The sequence below is a fragment of the Pezoporus flaviventris genome, unplaced genomic scaffold (genome assembly GCF_033815535.1).
Source record: "Pezoporus flaviventris isolate CSIRO_AGI_PZ_B2104156 unplaced genomic scaffold, CSIRO_AGI_Pfla_v1 ptg000108l, whole genome shotgun sequence".
NCBI classification, from domain to species: domain Eukaryota; kingdom Metazoa; phylum Chordata; class Aves; order Psittaciformes; family Psittacidae; genus Pezoporus; species Pezoporus flaviventris.
The window spans coordinates 1046185-1068508 of record NW_026892656.1 but is presented as its reverse complement, the minus strand read 5'-3'; the positions used below and the strand labels follow the sequence as shown (position 1 = coordinate 1068508).

Below are 22324 nucleotides of genomic sequence, written 5' to 3'. Positions count from 1 at the left end.
CCCAGGAATCTGACCAAGAAATTAGGAGGGGGTTGTTTTTCTTTCTATGATTATCCTAGCTCCTTAAATTCCCATTTTCCTGATATTGTAAAGGTTTACAGAGGTACTTTCAAATGGTATTGCTGAACACCAAGTCGCCCCTAAAAACTGTAGGCAGCATGTCTGGTTAGGTGCATCTATGACAATATTTAATAAAAGGCCTTGGATGTGAACACTTCCCAGGGTTTGGAACTTGGAAATCTGATATCAGAGGTCTGCAGGGTCTCCAGGTAAACCTTCTCTAGGTCTTCTCAGTGTTGACCATTGGGAATAAACCAGGGTTCAACCAGGGTTGTTTTTGCCTGAGTTTTGTCATCTAAACCCAACTCCTGCAGTGGACATATATCACCAATTTGGGGACACAAAGTCAAGTAACAACTTTTCTCCAAATCCAGTTTAGAAAACAATTTAAACAAATCTAGTCCAGGAAAAAGTCGCATTCAAATCCTCCACCTGATACAGGCATATGCTGAAACAACTGAAAGAGAGCATCTGTTCACAGAGACTTTTCCCTGTTTTTTTTTCTGCCCTGCATAAATCAAGTTTCCTCCAGTCTTCCCTTCTTTTATTCCTTTACATTCTTTGCCTCCTCCTTTCACTTTTCTTAGCTTAGACCCTTACTGAAGCTTTTTTATTAAATGAAAATCATGATACTGACATATTTGCAACAGTGGTACTTTTCATTCCATATGCTATAATCTTTCCTTTATTGTTTATTTTCTTTATTGCAAGTACTTGCAGGGACAAGAACATTTAGTATAAAGCCAATCCATCTTTTACTGGGTCAATAGGCAGTATATGCAGAAACACGATGAACTTGCTTCAGCTGAACAGCACAGAACTTTTTTGTTGGCTGAGCTAGGAAGCTGGCAAGAGTCCATGGAGTAATCACATAGTACTCAGAAATTCACTGTCACCAATGTGGTATTTAATTAGCTAGTTTGCCGGAAGATGGATACATGGAAGTGAGAATAAAATTCTGAAAGAAGGAAAGCAAGAAACAGGAGAACAACAGAGCCAGACAGTGTGTACCTATTCAGACAGAAGATAGATTCACTAGTACTTTTTCTATGGGTCCATCTTCATTAGACTTGATTATAGAACATGATTTAATAAATTATTTTTCTTGAGCTGACGCGCACCCCCACAGTCTTTTACATAATCCTTCTATTTTCTGATACTAAGTACAAATCATGATACGATCACAGGTCTAAATAGCAGATATTCTATCCTGTTAAAACAATTGACCCTTGTTTTTCACTGATGGCTGAGGTGAGAGTTAAACTGCTGTTCAGTAAGATGTTCCTATTTATTTCCTTAGGCTAACAAACGTAATACATGCCACAAGTCAAAATACATTGTGCTGGAAGCACAGATCTTATATAACTGATACCTTGATGAAACTTTGCATAATGATGTTCTTGAAGAATAGAGTAGACTGACTTCATTTTAGCTCCATCTTGCGGATTCATATGTATGAAGCTCCTATACGATCCTAGAAAATGAGGGATGGTCTTTTATCATTCACTGTTATTCCCTGGAGAAGTTTGTGATATCTTACGCGTTTCCTAAATATTTATTTTTCATTTGAATGGGAGAGTGTGCCTCTTAATGCATCTGTACATTTTATGTATTTCTGAGATGTTTAATTGTGTGAGGTCATGTTAACTAAATTTTGCTCTTATTTGTATCTTTTATATTATTTTGCTGGTTCTGACCTTGGGTCTGAATTTTCTGGGGTTCTGGTGAATATTTTGTGAATAACACTGTTTATCATTTTGAGCTTTCAGTTATTCAGATGTATTGTTTACATTTGATTGATGATAATTACCTAGGAATTTGCATCTTCAACTCTGTGATTTAGTATGTGTAGTTGTTGATGAGATACTGTTCCCAAATATCAACTTCTTTATCATGAGAGTAATTTTGGTAATTTAAAAACTAGTGACTGTTCATATGAATTTTCCAAAATTTCTATGCCCTTAGGTTTGAATGGCTTTGAATGAAACAACCAAGAAGGCCATAATTTCTGAGATAGGAAGGGAAATTATGCAGTGAAACAGAGAAATAACTGAACATTGTACAGCAAAGAGCAGGGGTATTATTGCCTCCATTCTGTTTGTGTTACACTCTCCAAATGTTGAGCTGTTTATAAATGCACCCTTTGCTGCCATTGCCTACACAGCAGCATCTCAATGTGGAGCCAACACATAAAGGTTAGTCAAGGGCATCCTGGTTTTGTGCACCATTTTAACTTGCCAGAGGGGTAGTGGTGGTGGTGAGATGTTTCAGCTCCTGATTCCCATAGTCACAAAAAAAGGAGGCTTAAAACCTAGAGGAGCTGTGGGCTTTTTATTTCCTAGGGCTGCTAAGCTTCCACAGGTGCTGTAAACCTTCTTGAGATGTATCATGAATGTATGAAGTTTTCAACAACGCCAGGCTTTTACTCACTTATGTGGAAATTATGAGGCATCCAGATTATGAAGCTTTTTATTCCTAAAATACACTAATGAGGCTGCAAGCATCCTGTCTAGCCTGGGAGGAGGTTTTCTGCCTCATGGCTTTTTCTGCAACAGGTAGGAAAATGGTGATGTTATGAGCCTCCTGTCATTCTAGATTTTTTTTCCTTTTCTTTTTTATCAATTGTGGAAAAATACCTGTATAGGAAGGAAGGAATTTGTATTCCTTGGGAATACAAGGAAGTATTAACAAGTTGAAAAAGTTAAATACTACTGAGAAAAAATCCAGGCTGATAAGACATAGTCAGGCATAGTATGATTTGCAGACAGTGGAACGGCAGAAACCAAAGCTTTCCCCAGTAGTTGAGTTTCACTGGCACTTACTCTCCTTAAGTTTTGCTGATTTTGGAAGTCATCTAATAGGGTAGGTTTCCCCTAATCATGTGCATATGTATTAAGCCAACTTGCTTAAATATAAGAAAAGGGGTAATGGGTCCAAACGCAAACAGGGGAAGTTCAGGTTAGATATAAGGAAGAAATTCTTTACTGTAAGGGTGGTGGGGCACTGGAACTGGTTGCCCAAAGAAGTGGTGAACGCTCCATCCCTGGCAGTGTTCAAGGCCAGGTTGGATGGAGCCATGGGCGACATGGTCTAGTGTGATGGGTCCCTGCCTATAGCAGGGGGGTTGGAACTACAAGATCTTGAGGTCCTTTCCAGCCCTAACTATTCTATGATTCTATGATTCTGTGATATAAATTAACCTGCCTACCTTTGCTTCTGAATGAGGAAACACTGTTAACATCATCGCAACCCTAAGAAGTGTTGTAGCAATTAGCAAACCATTAGGCAGCACTGAGCAGTTAAAGTTGGAGTCATCTTCAGCTGGCACCAGTACGCATCAGCAGCCTTATCTCACTGAATTCGTCCATATATATTAATCAAGTGAGAATCTTTGAATATTTAAATCACTAAGTTAAAGTTTATTTTGTGAACCTTCAAACATACAAACACAAACCATCACACAGTCTCTCTTTTATGACAGATTTTTCACCACGATATTTAACTGGTTTTTAGTGTGGATTATTACTATATGCTTTGATAATTCTAAAAATGCAGATTTGGATACGTTTTTTTTCTTATGTAGGTAGAACTAAGTACAGAATCGCTTGTAAGTGCATCTATTTTTTTTTACATTCATAGAACAACATATTCCTATAGCACATTATATTCTCAGGTACATATTGTAATATGGAATATTAGTTAATATTTGTTTAGGTTTGATTATTGTGTTCCTACACTTGTGTAGATATTTATAGTTAATTAAAATGAATACAAAATGCTGAAATAGTGAACAGAGCAGCAGTGACACAACTTTAACTCATGTCTGCATACTGATCCTGAGCTTTTCACTCAGCCTTTTTTTCTAAATCTTTTTTCTATGTTTCCGACTGGGTATACAAGCTGTGTCTCTTTACTTGCAATTATTCATATTCTTGTACAGACAGCATGAATATATAGGAATATGATAAAATTTTTTTTCCCTGGCTACTCTTGCCTGTCACTAAAATCAGCTTTTTATAAATCTTTGTGCTAAAGTATATTGACTAGCAAAATGTTCAGACTGGATAGAGATGTGATTTAAATTCAACTAGAAATAATACTTTACAGCCTTACTCCCAGTCCTTATGTGTAAGTTCTGCTGCACTCTCTTTCACAACTGTGAAGTTTTAAACAGCTTCTGTCCATTCTGACATTAAAAAACGTGGATTTCCTGTAGTAACCAGATCCACATGCCAAGGAAGGGGATGGATTGATAGGAATCTGTAAGTTTAAAACTGAAAAATGTTCTTTATTACCATATAAACAGAAAACAGGAGTGTTTCTATATTGCAGAATGTTAATTAGGTAATGGTGATTTGACCTTAAGACTTGGTAAACCTAGCTCTGGGATGAATGGCTGTCCTGAAAAATCAGTAACAAGATGCAAGTATTTTCATTGCTGCTATCATTCTCTTTCTGTGCCTTCAGGAGTCACAGATCCCAGATTTCTGGTTAAAATTGTGACACTATTCTGAACAATTCTGATTTCTTCTGTTGGATCCTGGAGCAGTTACATGTTCTAGGCGCATTAGGGAAGTTACAAGAAGATGACAGAGGATTACTGGCATGTAAGTTGTTTATTGTGGATCTTTTGCATGGTGCATCTTTTCCTGTTCTTTCTCTCTGACAGCTATTGTCAGCCCCTGACATCTATTGATGACATAAGGTAAATTATATTTAGTAAGAATTTGTCTTTAGTGGGTATAGTTCTTTGTTTTACCAAGAATAAAAATTATACTGATTACTTTTTCTCTTTCTTTCTATTGGAATCCTTAAAAAATCCCTAAACCAACCAACCAACCAACCAAAAACCCCGCAAAGAACAAACGTCTTTGCAGCTTAAGGAATGGCTTTCCTGACTTTGAACCTTTGTGGAACAGTTCATATGGTCTTAGCCATTATTTTTGCATTGAATTTCATATGCTTTAGGCTGCTAGTGGGCAATCATAAAAACATAAGTATTAAGCTTCACTGATGTAAACTAGGAATACTGGTTTTGGATATTTACTGGTCCATCCAAACACATTGACTGTACAATTTTAATGTATATCACATGAAAGCAACAGTTTATCTGGTTGCTTGTGGATGCTAACCTTTAAGTAAAACAGAAAAAACCCTCACTTTTCTCTTTGTCTGCATATACTAACTTTTAATGTCAACATTCTTTCATGAAATAAAAGTATCAAGAAATAATGCAATTTGCTTTAAATGAGGAGTGGCTCCCTCTAAAAGTGATTAGTACTTACGGAATATGAAGACCTATTTTTTTCCTTACTCTGCTTCCCCTCACCTCTATTGTGATTGGTCCACCCATGCCTGATTTTAACAACAAAAAATGCTCATCAAAGAATGTGCATATTTTTAAAAGCTTTTGATTGTGATGCTTGGCAAGTTGCAGTATTTGGCATTTCCCCAATTATTCGCTCTGCAATGACCATTGCCATTATTTATTTTTCTGCCAATGAATATAATAGCCTTTTTGTAACACCCTATCCCAAATATAAATACCCCAAATAAAAACAAGCTCAAAATAATAATGTTGCTTTTTAAACATTTTTTTTTTCAGTTGTGGCTACTTTCTCTTTCCAGGGGGAAGGGATAAAGAAAGCAAGGAACAACTTAAGATTCACAACCAATCTTGGCTTTGAATACAGGGCTTTGTTAATGTTGAATTTGCTTTCTTGTTTAAAAGAGGGAAAAAACACTTCTTGTCACCAGAGATTAAATACCAAATGGCATCATTAGGACTCCAAAAAAAAAAAAAAAAAAAAATCCCGGGATCTTGTGCAGCTCTCCATTTCTTTCTTCTTAGTCTCTTTTCCTCTTCCTTCTTTAGTTTTCCTTTCTTAAATGGGAACAGTGGTGTTCAAAGTCATTACATTGCTGATGAACCATAAGTCACTCACTCTTGTTTAAACAAGTGTAATTCACCTAGACAAAAAAGCCAACAACAGTCATTGTGTTTTAAGACTGGATCCTGTTTGCTGAGGTATATTGCATCTGCCTGTTTTCATTAAAGACGCATCTTTCCAAAGGCTAAGAAAAATAAGTGCTCTACAAAAAGTACTGAGAAAAGATAATGGTATTTGAAGGCTTCTGTGGGGAAAACCGATCATCTCTTGCTTTCACAGTATTTATAGAACTTTTCTTGTATTTATTTCAGGGTAGTATATAAGTGAAGGTCCTGACACTGCAAAGATTTATTCATGGGGTGAGCTTATGGCAGTACAAGTCATTGTAATTAAACCAACTAGGACCTCTCAGAGTACTGAGGATAAGGGTCCCTTTAGAATTGGTTCCTTGAATGTTTAGGAATCTGCTGAGAGAAGGCAGTCCTCTGAAACCTTTCCCTTATTTTTGCAAGTTTATTCTCCTGTCAAACACCCTCTAGCAACTGAGGCCATGGTAATAATTAAGCTGAATATAATTACAATAGTGATGCAAAGAATAAAATCAAGTTATGAATTGCCACCAGACTAATTCAGTGGCACAGATAATTAGAAGGGAATAACTCTTTATACCTTTATACAGGGTTCTTTATACCCTGTACCTTCAGTGAAACAAATTCTAGGTGTATACAGATCTTTCTGGGACAAATTTTACCCCACTGTAGTAAGCATAGGCTGATACTTAGCACGTTGTGGCCAGTATTAAATTAGATGGAGAATCTCCTACTGGCTTGATTGAGATGTCACTTGGGTGGTCAAGAATACACAGAGGATTACACAGTAATGATCTGCTGGATTTGACTCAAAGTGCTCCGCAGCCAGCCTCTGGGTCTGAGCAGCTTTGCAAAAACTTAGCCTGAGTCAGCTGATAACTTTATTCATAGAATCTGTTTTTAGAGTAAGTGACTTTCATTGTCTGTTTTTAATTAAAAAGAAAACAACCCAAAACTTTATTACCATCATTGCAGCTCGCACACTGTCTTTGAGTTTTCTTTCACTTTAGCTGCTGAAGCTTTTTTCACTTACTCTACAAAATGATTAGTAGTGTCATTTGGTGACCCCATATCATTTAGCTGGTACTGTTTCCACCTTTCATGGGGTCAGAAGGCCAGACTGTGGCATACAGTCAGGATGCTTGGTGCACTGTGATCAGTCATTTACTTTCTTGTAATTCAAAAGCCTGTTTAGTTTGACACTTGTGCTGCTGTCAGAGGCAATATGGGTCAGCAGTTGTGGTGACAAATTAGTTTTGACAAGCTTAATGACCCCAATGAAGAAAAGTCCGCAGACTTGATAGCAACTGCAGAATAATTGGTTAGCTCAGCCAAACAAGGAACATGTTAAAATCCCAGATCCTCTCTGGCAGGCCAATTACATCATTCAGCAAAAGAGGTGGAAGGTTGCCATCAGCTTCTGTAGTGATAAAAAAGCATCAATGGGCTGTATTTCAAGCAATTCAGTTTTGTTTGGTGGGACATCAGGATACTGAAGAAACAATTGAGCCTTTGAAGCAGTGTTCATACAATAAATTGAAGCAGAAATCAAAGGAAAATCTTAGTAAGTGCCCTTGAGACCTTTATGGACAATAGTGGCTTGCAGTGTTTCAGGTAAGTGTATATATATACATATATATATATGTATGTATGTTAAATTAGCTCAATGCAGAAGATTTATGCAGATTTTTCTATGGGCTTTCAGGCTGTAGGACAAAATCAAGTAATAAAGTAATGCAAGTAACAGAGTAACAGCTGGCATGTGCTTACTGGAAAGTGTTTAATGTTTGATCTATACATAGTTTTCATAAAGATAAAATAATCACTATGGGGTGTAGCTTTAACATCAAAATCCCATAAATATGTTGGGGTTTGAATTACAGATTATGCTGTTAATAAGCATTGAAAGGTTACTTCTAGCAGAGCTGGTGTCCTGGGTTCAGCAGTAGCAGTCATTTTCTCTCCTTAGTAACTGGTGCAGTGCTGTGTTTTTTTGACTTTCAGCCTGGGAACAGTGCTGATAACACTGCTGTTTTTAGTTACTGCTCAAATGTTTAGTCTGATCAAGGACTTTCTGAGTCTCATGCTCTGCCATGGAGGAGGGGAAGCCAGGGGGAAGCAGAGACAGGACACCTGACCCAAACTAGCCAAAGGGGTATTCCATACCATAGCACGTCATGCCCAGGATGTAACTGGGAGTTAGCCGTAAGGGCTAGTTCACTGCTCGGTCCGGCTGGGATTCGGCAAGTAGTGCTGTATTCTCCTTCCTTGTTATTTCCCTTATCATTATTATTATTGGTGGCAGCAGCAGTGGTTTGAGTTATACCTTAGTTACTGGACTGTTCTTATCTCAACCTGTGGGAGTTACATCCTTTCGATTCTCCTCCCTGTCCCTCCGGGGGAGGTGGGGCACAGCACGGGGAGAGAGGGGGGAGTGAGCGAGCAGGTTACTGACTGCACTTAAACCATGACAGCTGGCAAAGGTGATTAGATGTGGGCTTTCTTATTAACAAACACTAATGGAGGAAAAAAATTAAACTGTAGCACCATCTTCCTGTGAGCAATTTCATCATTACCGTCATCCTTCATTGCTGCACTCTGATTCCCTTTGTGAGTAGTTATAAAAATCAAAACTCTTACTTTTTCTGTGAGTGGTCAATTTTCTAGAGGAAATAAAAGTTTCCAGTGCAACACCCAGAAATTCCACTGAGCCTTCCTTGAGTCACCTCTGTGGTCTGAAGCTTGGGTGATCTTCAAAGGTTAACCACTTTGGTTTGAATGATTTATTGGTACATAAGGTACAAAGGGAAGAATGGAATATAGATGTCACAGATGTTTTTCACAGTGCTGCTGGTATGACTAGAGTCAGTAACTATTTTGTCTAGTAAGATCCATCCTGAGATTACCTATTCATTTCACTCCCTTGATTTTTCCAGGTCTCTGAAGCCATGCAAGTTTTCCCCTCACTCATCATTCTGTCCTTCCCACACACTCTAACAGAGAAGTTGTTATCTGAAGATAATCTGGATTCTGTATAAAGCTGTCAATAACAAACACCTATCAGATTTACCAGTCTGCCTTAAAATGTCATACAGATCCCAGATTTGCTCACCACTCATTTGGACATCTGTCTAGCCAGGTGTTGACCTTTCCAGCAGCAGTGTAAATGTAAAGTTATTTTCAAAGAGATACTCCAGATAGCTAAAGTGTAATAGAAGACCATTCTGCTGTATTTTCAACATACACTTTTAGAATTGCTCTTCTTATAAGGTAGACATAAACCCAGGTTCAGAGTTAGTCTTCTGTTTCCATTAGCTCCTGTAAGCTTCATTTGCTGTTCATATTCAATTAATCTTTGTGTTGTGCTCCTGTCTATATGTATGTCTAATATCTGGCTTTGTCTTCAGGGTGCAAGCCATTAAAATAGAAAATAAAGTTTTTAATGTCAGTTAAAAAACCCAAGCATGATGGTTTTGGCCAACAGTATAAAAATAGCTCTTACATCTGTTGTAGCTTCTCTTAAGATATCCTTTCATATTGGGAAAAGATTAGTGTCAAGGACTACAGAATGCTGTAATGATTCACAGTGAAAGAGGTAAATGTTAGGTTGCCAGGCAGAAATACGTACTAAGAAGAATGCAGTGTCCATGAAGGAAAGGAAAAGAAAAACCTTAAAAAAAAACCCTTAACATCATACGCTGGTGGTATGTCTAAGAATGGTTATTTACTGAATCATCCTTTTATTTTTCTTTGGTAAAATTTGGTTTCTTACCCTTGCCCTCAGAAAATTGCACAGCTGATCCCTTACTTGTGCCTCTGAACCCGCGGGTGTTTTGGATTTTGTCCTTTTTGGCTGTATCCTTGAGCAGTAAAAATTTGGTACAGTCATTAATCTCTGATAATTTAAAATATCCTTTAAGTATTCCCAACCGATTGTGGTGCCAGACATACCACATACATAAACAAAGGTCTTGTAACACTAAGTGAATAAACACTTCACTTGAGGAATGGGCATATGTACTTACCTTTAGTAATATGCCATGCTTACCAATCTTCTTTTTTTTTTTTTCTTCCTGTTCCTATTATGTGCATCTCATTTTTCTGCCTGGCCTAGCACAATCTGGACTGGCTTCTCTCATTCTACCCTTGCATTTATTATTGAGGTGTTCTGCTTCTGTAAGGTCTGTAAAACCTTCTCTTGAAAATTACATCTGTTGTACAATAGGAACAAAATAATTAGATCCATCAGTGCTTGTGATTATTCCATTAAAACCTTACATTTATTACTGAATTACTCTATTTTCTCTTTCTTGCCCTGGCTTGATAATGATCACTTAAGGTTTATTATAGCTTAAGCCCCAGTTGTCTGATGAAAACGACTCGTGCAAGATTCTAAGGGACTCATCTATTTACATATTCAGGAGAAAGAAATGCATTAATAGATGCATTAGAGGATCTGTGCTGTAGAGAAGAGAAACTGCTTTATTCCTAAATTACTTAACAGTTCTCTCTCTTCATAACTGCCATGTCACTTTTCTCAGGAGCACCAGGGAAAGAAAAGGGCTTAGGACATCTCTAAGCAATGCCTAACATGAAATAAGTATGTGCTTACTTTATTAAGCTATGTAGATGTCATTGGTATTTTAAAGGTTAGTTGTGGAATGTAAATGTTGTATGAATTATGTAACTTTCTACTAAAGATGGAGAACGAAAAATAATCAACACCATAGTATCTTTGTGTATATATATACCTATATATATACATATGTATATATACTTCAATAGATATATATATACCTCAATTTTTCCTGTAATAAAGTTTTCAGAGACGAGCAGCATTTTTGTCTTACCCAAAGAGAACTTTTTTGCATTAACCCATCATGGGCCCTTCACTACACATTTTTTGTCTGTGGTGATTTGTTTGCATAAGATAGTGTCTTGGTAGACAGGACCAAAAGCCATGTGTGTGTGACTTAAATGCATACAGCTTCTCAAGGGGATCCACATAGGTTTTGGATTACCTTGATCTTCTGGTTTTGGGAACTTCAACCTTTCTGTACAGTCTGTGTGGCAGGAGGAATACCAACCCTGTACTGAGTAAGGTAAGACTAGTGGTGGCCATCACCCTTAGGCAGAAGCTGGTGACTGCTGAGCTCTTTAGAAAAAAAATATTGCGCCCCAACCATAGTTTTACAAGCAGGGAATATGTGCCAGCATCTCTGCTGGCTGTGGCCTGGGTCCCTGTGTTGTTTGGTCCCTCAGATTGTGTCCTTTGTGTTCAGCCTTTGCTCTGAGCTTCTGGTCCATTTCCTGGTACCCAGACACGTTTTGATTTAGCCGTGGTACTGTCTGCTTCCAAACCAAGGTCCAGCGCTAATACTTGTTACTCACAGATTGTACATTGCACTATTAAATGGGATGTCAGAAAGCTGTAAACCCTAGCCCTTATACTAATATCACAGTGCTTCCTTTCTGTGCCTTTCCTGATGTTAAGAAGGAGAAGGGTGGAGAGGAGCAGCAGCCTCTATTTCTTTCCTTTTGTGTGTATTTGTGCATACTGGTTCTTTGCACTTGGGTACATTGCAGCAAAAGGACGAAAACAAGTTCTAGAGTTTTCTGTTGTTGCTGTTTTCACTGTTTCTACTGGCATAAGATCACAGCAAAAGTCTTTCAAAATTTGACATGGTGCATAGAAACAAGGTGATTTGCTATCCTAAAGCGAAGGTGGCGCCTATTTCTGCTTTGAGCTTTCTCTTTTGACCTCTTGATTTTTCATCAATTTTTTTTAATTTTCATGTTACAGTCAAGGCATAACTATTTTATTTCCCTTAATTCTACTGCAAAGAAATACTAAACATTAACCAAGACTTTACCTTGTCCAACATATGGCCTCTTCCATTTTTATGATCCCTAATTAAATAATGCCCATTAGTCAGTTCTGTTGGTCATTTTAAAACTAATTTTCCTTTTGAGGCCTCACTGCACTGAAGTATTGCCGGCACTTGAATTCTTACCACCATCTTCTGACAGTCACAGCTTGCTTTCTTCACATCCATTCATATCCACTGCATCTTACCCTTTTGAATCTGGAGAGCTTGCTCACCAGGTGGGTTTCTGTAAGCTTTCCCAGTTCTCTTTTTAACTCACAGTCTTATAACATGTGGGAGAATTGTCTGAGTTGTTACGAATTTTGAGATCTAGTTGCAAATAGTCAAAAGCATGTTTTCAGCTGAAAAAAACAAATGAAGCAAAAAAGCTCCTTTCTGCCTTTAATATTATTACACTTCCCAGCAGGGTGGAAGATAAAAGGATGAATACTCCAGATTCAAAAAGAATTTCTGATTTATGTTCTTTCTCCATAAGATATGGGTCTTAATCCTTCCTTTAGAGGTTTGGAGGTTTTTGTTGTTTTTTTTTTTTCACTGACGTCAGAGGAAGTGGTGCATATTCAAGGAATGCAGAATTGGGACCTGGTTATGACAGAGCTGTTATAGTAAGAGCTGGCAGTAATACAGTTAAGGTTGATTAAGATTTCACATTTGCTCAGTTTTCACATGCTTACAGTTTCACTGAATAGTAACTCTTGGGGAGTTTTCTGTTTCATATTTTTCACTAGCCATGCAAATACTAATCTGAACACTTTTTAATAAAGCATCAGTTAGTTAATCAGATTTTAAAAGTGTGCTTATTTTCTCATGTTTCATTTGAAATCATAAAATTTTAATTCAGTAGTTTTTAAAAGTTCCGAAATTCATGAAATGAACATTATAATATGATCTCTTTTTAGTCAGTAACTGCGTAGTTTTGGAGTATGTAGGCTGGACTTTAAATATTACAGAGTGTATTCTGGATGCCTCTGACCATTTAAGAGAATGTGATACAACTGTAAACACAAATGAACCACTTGAAATGTTAGAAAATGATGAATGTTTACTGATGAATATAGCCATGAGTCTAACTTTTGTATGCTTTATATGACTCCAAATAGTTAGAAATCCCTTGTTTGCTTTTTATGTACAATTGTCAGGACTAAAATTTCCTTTGGAATTATCATGGTAAAGAGAGAGTATTATGAATCGAAGGTGGAAAAATGTAGTATGTGTCATGTCTATTCACCAAATAGATGGAAATTCAAAGTTAATAGCACAGTTAGAGGATAGCCAAGTAATTAGTCAAATATCCAAATACAGTGGATATCCATAGCTACAAAGATGCACAGATTATGTTAAAAAAAAATAAATCTACTAAAATGCAGCGCAAGGAATAAAATTTTGGAATAATTTATTTAAAAATAGATGTATTTTAGGACTACAACCGCTACAATATTTTGGTCACCGTTGCACATTTATTATAAAAGAGGTAAGGCTGCTCAGCTTAATTATGTATATTCATTCCATGTATGACCATATCCATTCCACTATGAATTTGGCCTCAGGTCCTTTATGTAGAACAAGAGTAATGTTCTCCCTCTTTTCTTACACAGATGTTGGAGGGATTTATTGTATGTAATAACATTCAAAATGTTACTTAAAAGGAAAGTGATAAGTACATTGAAAAAAAAAGAACTATACATTTAATTTAATTAGACATCTGAAGTTCCTATGCTGGAACATACCATGCTCAATTTAGACTACTTTTGACAATATAGGTGTAATTTCTTCTGTTTTATGATTAAGCAATCAATCCTTTTGGGACAAAAAGAAAATGTGTGTGAACAGATAATTTTAAAGGAAAGCTTTTTTTCCCCAGCCTGCTTGCTTTGTATTCTATGAAATGAAATGTTACAAATACATAGTAATAGACTTTTTCTTAAAACAGAATTGTGGATCTGACATTTCAGCTAAATTCCTTTTTTTATTTTATAGTGAAGCACCTGAATTACTCAATGAAGAAAAAGAATTAAATCCTCTAACAAAAGCAGAGGACTTGCATCCAGTGAAAAGGATGTATATTATCAAGTTTCTCTCATCCTTCTGAAGAAACTATCTGAGGAAGGTCGGGAAGCCTGTTCTTTGGCCTTAATGCTATGATAATATATTTCCTTTAAATAGAGAAGAATTTTTGTCAAAATACAGAATTTAAAATTTTAAAAATCCTATTTTTAGCTTTATGTTTTTCATAGACTTGTGGCATGATTACAGTTTTTTTGTTTTTAATTTACCAGTTAAGTGAGATTAATTGGCTCACAGGTGTGCTTTTATAAATGGTTAATAATATACAGGAAAAAATAGAAATAACTATTACCCAAGAGGTTTTTTTAGTTTTATTTTATTATGTCTTGATTCTACCAGAGTGTAATAGAAAGAGTCTTTTCCACATTGTGAACTGAACGGACCATGAATACACTGTGGATTGAGTGGCTTGAACTTCTCATTAATTCCAGAAGAGACATTCAAGAAACATTACGTCCCTGATGGAAACATGTCAAATAAATTCTGTTATAAGAAATTTGTGAAAAATTCTCACCACTGATGAGGTGGTTGTTGCTTAAGGGAGAATAAAGAACTTTTGGTTCTTGAAATCAAAAATTATGCTTCTGTGTCCATAAAAAGCCATGCCAAAAGTAATCAACAGGACTTTTTATTCGACAAAGGTTTATCTAGTTCTTGCAAGTGTCCTAGAAGGAAGAAGTATTCAATTCTAGACGACTTCTCTGAGGGGTTAGCATTAATAATATCTGCTTTAACATAGAATCATAGAATATTTAGGGTTGGAAATGACCTTAAGATCATCAAGTCCAATCCCCCTGCCATGGGCAGGGACACTTTCCACTAAACCAAGTCACCCAAAGTTCCATGCAACGTGGCCTTAAACACCATCAGGGATGGAGCATTCACAACGTCTTGGACAGCCCATTCCAGTGCCTCACCACCCTCACAGTAAATAACTTCCTTTTTATATCCAGTCTCAACTTCCCCAGTTGACGTTTTAACCTGTTAGCCCTTGTTTTACCACAACAGTCCCTGATGAAAAGTCCCTCCCCAGAGTCCATATAGGCCCCCTTCAGATACTGGAAGGCTGCTATGAGGTCTCCACGCAGCCTTCTCTTCTCCAGGCTGAACAGCCCCAACTTTCTCAGCCTGTCTTCATACGGGAGTTGCTCCAGTCCCCTGATCATCCTCGTGGCCCTCCTCTGGACTTGTTCCAACAGTTCCATGTCTTTTTATGTTGAGGACACCAGAACTGCACACAATACTCCAGGTGAGGTCTCACGAGAGCAGAGTAGAGGGGCAGGATGACTTCCTTCGACCTGCTGGTCACGCTCCTTTTGATGCAGCCCAGGATATGGTTGGCTTTCTGGGCTGTGAGCCCACACTGCCTGCTCATGCTCATTTTCTTATTGACCAACACCCCCAAGTCCTTCTCCACAGGGCTGCTCTGAATCTCTTCTCTGCCCAACCTGTAGCTGTGCCTGGGGTTGCTCTGACCCAGGTGCAGGACCTTGCACTGGTCATGGTTAAACCTCATGAGGTTGGCATCAGCCCACCTCACAAGCGTGTCAAGGTCCCTCTGGATGGCATTCCTTCTCTCCAGTGTATCAACCGAAACACACAGCTTGGTGTCATCGGCAAACTTGCTGAGGGCACACTCAATCCCACTGTCCCTGTCACTGACAAAGACCTTGAACAAGACCGGTCCCAACACCGATCCCTGAGGGACACCACTCGTTACTGGTCTTCAGCTGGACATTGAGCCATTGACCACAACTCTTTGCATGTGGCCATCCAGCCAGTTCTTTATCCACCAAGTGGTCCATGCATCAAATTGATGTCTCTCCAATTTAGAGACAAGGATGTTGTGTGGGACAGTGTCGAACGCTTTGCACAAGTCCAGGTAGATGACATCAACTGCTCTACCCCTGTCCATCAGTTCTGTAGCCCCATCATAAAAGGCCACCAAATTGGTCAGGCAGGATTTCCCCTTAGTGAAGCCATGCTGGCTGTCACCAAGCACCTTGTTGTTTTTCATGTGCCTTAGCATGCCTTCCAGGAGAATCTGCTCCAAGATTTTGCCAGGCACAGAGGTGAGACTGACTGGTCTGTAGTTCCCATCAGTGAGCAATTTTAGAACTATGTCAACTTGCTAGTGAAAGCTGCAAGAATACAGATAGTGAGCTTAGTTACATGAGGATCAGAGAAAAGCCAAGGAGGAAAAGAATGAAAGGTGAAAAAAAGGAAAAAAAAAATCAAAAAATACAAGGGCACTCTCTTCCAAAAGGAAGCAGTGAAAGAATTTCCAAATTGTTCATTCTTCCTCTAATGGTTTCTGTACCATATGCTTTTTTAATTAGTAGCAGCCGATGTGTTCAGTAATAGTTTCTTTTGAAGGGACTTGTCATAATATTTACCTTCTCTACAGCAACAGAAATAACTTCCAAGGCTGAAATGGCCACACTTACTAAAACTAATGAAAACAAGAGGCATTTCCATGGTGAATGAATCCCTTGACACCACTATTTTGTGGGATAAATAACATTCAGGGTATTGTGTTTCATTTTCACTGAGCTATTTGTGTTTTTAGGCATGTTGTTACCTAGAAAGTAAGAATATACGGTGTGGTAAGATTTCAAGAATGCAAGAAGTATGATCTCCAGAGTATTGAAATGAAAAGGAAAATGAGCATGCTATATTTATCAAGAACACATAAATTAAAATAGCCATCTGTAAAGAGAGTTTCCACAATAAAAGAGTATTGTGGCTGGGGACAGTTCCTTACCTGTTTTCTTCTTCTACCTTTACTGCAATTCAATAGCATCCTTAATCCACTGTTGCTGATTCACCTGTCAGAATGAACACCAGAGATTTCACTATAAATACTGATCTCCTTGGAAAGGAGATTAAAATTAAATTTTATTGATAAACTCAAGTAATCACTGTGTACAGTGTTCCTGATAAAATGAGTTCGCTCAAAGACTGTGACAGAGACTAGCCTGTCTTGTAGCCTGAAGAAGTAGCCCAATTTAATTTCTCTTATGCTAGCCAATGTGACTTTTGCTCTGCATTAGTTTATTTTTTTTTCTGTTGATTTCATTGCATTTTTTTAGTTACAGCAACAGTATTTAGCTCTTCTTGATTAGAATATACCCAAGGAGATGTATGTATTGGAAATCTGAAATCAAATAGGATATCGTTTATTAATCTTGTTCTAGTGTTACACACACAAAAAAAAGCATTACGTGCTCCTTAGTCAAAAGCTTTATAGCCGCAAGTACCAACTAGTTCTGTAAGTCTTACATTGGAATCATAATACAAACTCTCTTCATCTGTTGAGAATAATAATCCTGTTAGCTTGATGTAGGAAGTACAAAGAAGATAAATTAACAATTTACTTTAGGCTTTTTCTGTAATTATCCTTGGTTTGCATTTATATTTACGCAATGCTGGATTGTAAAATTTTATTGGAATCTACCAGATAGACTGGAAGTGAGGATAGTATAGTGGAGGGAACCTGCTTTTTTAAGAGGAAAATAAAAAGAGAGTAATTACTTATTGACTTCAATATGCTTTGGACCAAATTTTCATTGAATGGTTGGGCAAACAAGCATCTACCATAATCACATGGAAGACATAAGCATGGTCTATCATTATTTACTTGAGCAAAGAATTCCGAGATACTGTTTCATTTCATAAGATTAACTATAAAATCAGCCTTTGCACAGCATTGAGAAAAATACAGCCTTATATAAGCACCATGAATCTACCAAAGCATTTAGTCACAATGTCTCAAAATGTGTTCTGTTCAGATAGAAATCGTTGCTCTATAATGAAGTGCTGCTCTGAATACTACATTTTCCCCCATTTAAACACTTTAAGGGTTAAAAGCAGAGTGATTATTTTACATGAAATGAACCTGGGCTTTTAAATCTCATCTGTAGCCTGCAGCCTCCTTGTTGGTGAGCACCTGATGTCAGCAGTTTGAATGATGTCTGACACTAATTATGTGTCGTTCACAAGATTGCCAGGCAGGAGAGTCTGGGGGAATAAAAAGCTATTTGAAAGGTTTTCATATGGGGTCTTACTCTCAATTTTTTGAAAGCCCTTACATCTCTCACACAGCAGCACCCTGCTAATGATGTTGAGAAAGGGAAAAGCTTTTAAAAAGACTATTAATTAACGTTTGCAATGTATTGTTCTTTTTTGAAAGCCATACAAAAAGAACAGCATTTAAATCTGTTCTTATGATAAATGTAAAGCTGGGGAAAGATACTTTGTCCTTGTCACACCACTTGCCTTGATACTGACACAGAAGAACCTACCTGGTCAGCATACCACACCATTCAAACTCAACTGACGGGAAGGCATAAAACATTGTTACATAATTAACTTGCCCTTTATCTGCTAGTAAACCTTTTCAAAAGGCTACATGACTACTGGACAATTCAAAAATTTTATTTGGGGCCTACGTATATGCTACTCTGATTTATTTTTTCCTTGTTTTTTTATAGGAATACCGTTTTCTCTATTTGCATGTATATGTTTCCTAAAATTCAGAAATGGCTTATATTTTCATCTAGAAAATATAAGTTCTTCAAAGTCTAGGATTTAAAACTTTTATTTGTCATGCTTATGTTCAGCTTATGCTTACTAAAATAAGCAAGTCAAATAGCTTGACAAAGGAATCTCAGGTACTAACTGGCTGTTGTGAATGGGATCAGGTCAATGTCCGGATAGTACATCTGTCAACTTTTTATACTGTCTTCAAGCAGGCAGACTCATACCAGTTTGTATCATTCAGCACATGGTATATCAAATTATTTTACTGTCTTTCTGAAGACATAGAAGCATACACGGAAACATCTTGGAGCCCTTTGCCTTTGCAGAGTCCCACTTGCTTCACTTTCTTCTCACATAAATACCACTTCTTTGAGAGAGTGTGTTTTATCAAGCTGTTACTTCTACAGTCTGGCATGGAAGATGAAAAAACTAGAAAAATACTACTATATTTCTGTATTTATATTTTACTGAAAAAAGTATTAAATTGTAAATGACAAGCACAGAATATTTAAAAATAGTCCAGTATTATTTATTAATTATTTTTTGAGGAATAGATCCTAAATATAGTTCAAAAGTGGAATCATTGGTGGATAATGCTGTTTGCAAGTCTTTCACTGAATTTTGTCCCAGAATTGATGGGGTTCAGTTTGGTATGGAATATAAAATATCACTGGTGAAATGCCTGCTGTTCTGTGTTTGGTTGTATAAAATATGATTAGGTTTCTCCAAGGCTTTTCATGTTTAAACTATACGATACTTTTTAACTTTCTGTGGCAGGAGATATCTACAATTATCTGACAGGAGGATGTAGTGAGGTGGGTGTTGGTCTCTTCTCCCAAGTAACAAGTGATGGGACAAGAGGAAACAGCCTCAAGTTGAGGAGGGAAGGTTCTGTCACTGAGGTATCCAGGTCTGTTATTAAGACTTTGTGTGGACACAGGCTACCTCTCGATATACAGAAAGCCAGATGTTGCAATTTAATGGTTATAGGAAAGTTGATGTTTAGCAATATCAGATTTAAAAAGGAGAAACATCTCTGTCCCCATAACCTTAGAGGAAGACCAGACTGGCAACATTTAATGAAATGTATTCATTATAATATCTGTAATTATCTCCCCACAAATGGCAGCAGACTAGAGAAATGCTTATCCTTCACTTGAAAAATAAAAGATGATCCTTCCCCAAATGCACTGATGCTGAAAAATATTTGAGAATCACTGTGTATAACTGATTAAAAAAAAAAAGATATTAAAAGCACAAATGTGAAAGTATCAGAATAAAACAGTAACATAATGTTGGATTAAACATCACTGTAATATTAAATACTGCCAAGATATCAGTATTTCTGTAAGTATTTAATTTTATTTGGTTTGGTGGTAGAATAAATTTTGAAGTAGATCTGAGAAAGAAGTGTTTATAGTGAGAAAGTGAATTATTTTTATATGTATAAATTATTTGGGACTTAGTTAAGTGATTTGATAACAGAAAATAGCTAGAAGTTATCTTTTATGTTACTTACCACATTAATAGAGAAGAAAAAGACAAAAGAAAATGCACAGTTTGGATGCTGAAGCAAAACAAATTCAGATAGGAAAAAGTAAAGATTTTTAATACCAGATAATACTAGGGGATAGTTGGATTAAGAGGAAGCTCTGCTGTCTTGTCATTGACTTTAAAAACAAAGAATAGATACTTGCCTGTGAATGGATCAGATCTCTGACAGATACTTGCCAAAGCAAGGACTTCAGTCTTTGTTACCCTGGTGATCAACTGAGATATTCAGAGCAGTTCCTTTTACAGTGAAAGTTGACTAATTTCTTAAACATTTGACTACTGAAGACTTCTATTAACATTGAAGTATAGACACAGAACCATGCTGTTCTTACAGTGTAAGGGTCTAAATATATTTTGTAATCAAGGTTGTCATCTAGTTCCCAACAGGGCTCAGAAGTGCGTGGTGCATCCAACAGGGCTCTACATGCTGCACAGATTATTTTATACAAATCTATGTAATTATATTGTAATTTCACAGGATTGTTGCCTGGTACACTGGACATGGTCTCTGACTATAGAAAGCTGAACAGCACGCCCATGAAAACATGAGTGTTTTAAAATACTACTTTTGCTTTTTATTGAGATGCTTAACCTTTCACTGTAAATACATTTTTTCTTATTTTTGACAATTATTCTTATAAAAAGGAGAAGTAAATATGGATGTGGACACTCTAATGAATATGTTTTGGAAAAATCCTCCCAAGTTTAGGAAGTCGAGAGAGGAAATTTTCTTTATGACCTACTTTGCAGTTTCAGTTTTTATGCCAGTGTAAAAATAACAGCTTAGTAAGTATAATTTCTGTATTGCAGTTTAGGAAAACATTATATAATTAATTCTACATAATACTTCCAGAAAAACTGATGTAATTGGGAGTATGTTTAGGAATGTTAAACTTCAGATTGCCATGCATGCCATGTACTGAAGTGACTACTTGTAAGGAAGGTGTTGCATTCTCCTCTTTTACCAGTTAGTAACTTAAAAACTATGAAGAATTCCATTTCAACTACCATCTACCTGGCTTTTATCCCCCATAGGTAATCATGTCTTCTCTAGAATATTGCGTTGAAATCTGGTTATCAGGAAAGAATGCATGTTCTGCATTTTTTGAAATAATGTCTTTTCATTTATTTTGTTTTAAGCATCGGAGACTGCTAAGGCTTCAAAAAGCCTGGCTTTTAATGTAACATTCCTTAACTGTTGTGTTATGATGGTCTTTCTAATATTACAGGCTTGCGGTTTCTGTGTTTTGCTAGAATGACCTTTTCTGCAACACATAATTTGATAGTTGAGATGCTACAATTTATTTCATACTTGCATACAGCCTGTTACTGTCATTAGAATGGATGGTTGTTCTTTTATGAATTTAATAACTTATCCACATAAGATGGGCTAATCAGTAGGTTTCTTTGTTATTTTAGCATAGCTGCTCTTAAATGGTTTTATTTTCCTAAGGCCATTTGTTATATCAGTCTTTCAGCACTCGTGGTTTCTATGCTTTCTCTGCTCTTTACTTTTTCTTAATAAAACATGGTATTTTTATCCATGCAGTTGTAAGAGATGTCTGTCTAAATTTTTATTTATTTATCCTGGAATATTTTCCAATAATATTTTCCTAAAAGTAAAAAAAATGTTTACACTTGCAACAATGTTTTGCTTGTGTACTAAACCTTCATAAAGGCAACACTCTATGTACTAGCATAAATTAATATTCAGTGATTGAAACTGGTTAATCTGAAAGGCACCCTAGCTTTGCTTTGGTTAAATGGATAGGATATAAATAAATATGCTTTATGGGCTGAGAAATTTTCTGAACTTGATGTATGTGAAAGATGAAATTGCACTTACTTATGATATAGTTGGGGGGGCTTCATCCCCTTTCTCAATCTTAATTTCTTAAGTTTAATTTTAATATTGCTACTTTATATATTCATACAGGTATGTGTGTATTACACTTTATTCTTCAAAGCTGTAACTCTCTCGTACATTAGTTAAAAAGCTACGGTACCTAAGTGATGAAAGATTTATATCCTTTTTTTCCTCTTTTTTGGGTGTGTTGCAGTTCTGCATGAAAGCCACGCTAATTTTAATCAGAATTCTGTCAGTGTTTTCCTGTCTGTGCTTTTGTAAGCGTACATGCACTGAATAATATCTAATAAAGTTTATTTGTATTATTCAATCATCAGTGAAAAATGTCCTGTTTCTTTTCCAGTGAGTAAAACGAATAGGTAGAGAAGT

At 36.7% G+C, this 22324-nt stretch overlaps 1 protein-coding gene across 2 annotated transcripts in view; it reads left to right on the top strand.

Annotated features, from left to right (window-relative positions):
- Positions 1-22324, top strand: part of GLIS3 (GLIS family zinc finger 3) — a 109236-nt gene that overhangs the window by 47166 nt on the left and 39746 nt on the right. The gene's annotated exons all lie outside the window — the stretch shown is intronic.